At 39.7% G+C, this 2,393-nt stretch overlaps 1 protein-coding gene across 2 annotated transcripts in view; it reads right to left on the bottom strand.

Moving 5' to 3' along the window:
• Window positions 1–2,393, bottom strand: part of LOC106883806 (uncharacterized) — a 66,085-nt gene that overhangs the window by 10,070 nt on the left and 53,622 nt on the right. The window lies entirely within an intron of this gene.

Here is a 2,393-nt window from a genome sequence, read left to right as displayed (position 1 = left end):
TATATATATATTTATTTATTTATATATATACTAAGTTCTCAGATAAATTGGTTCGTTTCTTTTTCCAATGTTATTTGAATTAACTCAAAAAGTATTTTTATCGTTATGCTTTATGTTTGTTCTTTTGTTTTTGTTTTTGAAGCGCTCTATACTTTCGCTACAACTTTTGTTTATCAATTTTGAAATTGAAGGCTAAAACAATGTCAGCTGGCATAGATAGATAGATAATTGATAGATGTAAAATCCCTAAGAAAAAATAGTATTGTATCTGTGGATTGAATTTTCTAATTTATAATATATTACACTAAGCGTCCTAAAGAGGACAAGACGTATGTATATCCTAGAATCGATCCACTGGACAAGAGGTGAGGAGTTGTTGTGTCGTCACTGACGCTCGCTTGAGTCCAGTTAGACCTAAGTCTGTATCTCGGTTGTTGTTGTCGTTGTTTTGGCCCGGGTCAAATCTGACCGAACCTAAGATCAAAGGCTTTCCAAACGTGACTACCCCATGTTTTAGAGTTTAAGATTACATTATCAAAGATATTATTTTCGTAAATGAATGATTGGTTGTTATTTATAGCTGGTCAAGTGACAACATACGTACTCTCTCGTTCCTGGTGGTAAAATTCAATGCAGGAAACTATAACAGTGCTGATGAATTCCGTAGTTTAAAGCACTTAGCTCAGTTCTCCCATACGAAAAATTACTTTCAAGAGACCAGTATCATATCCGGGAGGTTTATCTCCAACTTTAATTTTACAGAAACCGAGGGTAAACAAAGGCGCTCTATACGAGGAAGCACCCAAAAGTAACCGAAAACGTTCTCTGTGGCACAAGTCTGTTGTCGTTCAGGGTTCCGCCGCTAGACACCACTTAACGCCACCCTCAGGCATCAGTCTACCGACCGGCGTCGTCGTGTGATGTCGTACTGCCACGTGGTGCGTATTTATTTGGCAGTGCTTCTCTTTTGTTAGTCGATTTTTGCGATGGCTGAAACGAACGAACAGCGTGCTTCCGTGAAATTTTACTTTCTGCTGGGGCAAACGGCGACCGAAATAGTTGTCATGCTTCAAACAGCTTACAAAGACGCTGCCATGAAAACATCACAAAAATTCATGAACTGATCTTGGAGGACCGTCATCACTGGTGATGAAAGCTGGTGCTACGGAATTAGCAGATATGGAAGAGGTGAAGAAGAAAACGACGGAGGTGTTAAAAGGCAAGATTTCCAGGGCTGTTTCGAACAGTGGTAAACGCATCTGAACCGAAGCCATTGCTTCAAATAGAGAATACTTTGAAGGCGGTAAAAGTGTAGACATAAAAGTAAGTGAATAAAAAAAGTATTGCAAAATTTCAGTTTCTTTTGGGTACCCCTCGTATTCATACGATTTGGAGACCCAGCCACTATAAATTATTGACAAGTTTTAATTTTGCCATGATAATTTGTATATATTAAGGTCAGAGTCAGATTCAGACAGTATTTTATATACATTTAGGGAGATAAAAGAAATAGAGTTGAAAATCAATAAGGCACAGAGCAAATCAGATTAATGGTACCGAGCCAGTAGTCTTTGGTGATTTTCTGTGACGTGAGTCGTGTTTGTAATCATCACTTTTTGTTTGACCATCACTTTTTTGTGTAACCATCACTTTTTGTGTAACCATGACTAAGTTTGTTTGAAACTAGGTTGCCAGGTTGCATAAATAACCGAGAGACACAAGCATATGGATGAAAAATTATGAAACACAATCGATCAATAAATATTTCTTTCTTTCTTTATTGCTCACAAGGGGGATAAACATAAAGGGGACAAACAAGGACAGACAGAGGAATTAAGTCGATTACATCGGCCCCAGTGCGTAACTGGTACTTATTTAATCGACCCCGAAAGGATGAAACGCAAAGTCGACCTGAGCGGAATTTGAACTCAGAACGTAAAGACAGACGAAATATGGCTAAGCATTTCGCCTGGCGTGCTAACGTTTCTGTCAGCTCGCCGCCTTAATCGATCAATAAATATTGTTTTCTACTCTAGGCACAAGGCCCAAAATTTTTGGGGACGGGGTCAGTCGATTAGATCGACCCCAGTACGCAACTGGTACTCAATTTATTGACCCCGAAAGGATGAAAGGCGAAGTCGACTTCGGCGGAATTTGAACTCAGAACGTAAAGACAGACGAAATACCGCTAAGCATTTCACCCAGCGTGCTAACGTTTCTTATTTCCCTATTACCCACAAGGGGCTAAACATAGAGGGGACAAACAAGGACAGACAAAGGGATTAAGTCGGTTACATCGACCCAAGTGCGTAACTGGTACTTAATTTATCGACCTCGGCGGAATTTGAACTCAGAACGTAACGGCAGACGAAATACCGCTAAACATTTCGCCG

The sequence above is a fragment of the Octopus bimaculoides genome, chromosome 15 (assembly GCF_001194135.2).
Source record: "Octopus bimaculoides isolate UCB-OBI-ISO-001 chromosome 15, ASM119413v2, whole genome shotgun sequence".
Lineage (NCBI taxonomy): Eukaryota > Metazoa > Mollusca > Cephalopoda > Octopoda > Octopodidae > Octopus > Octopus bimaculoides.
The sequence above is the reverse complement of the archived record's forward strand: the minus strand, read 5'-3'. Positions and strand labels throughout refer to the sequence as shown.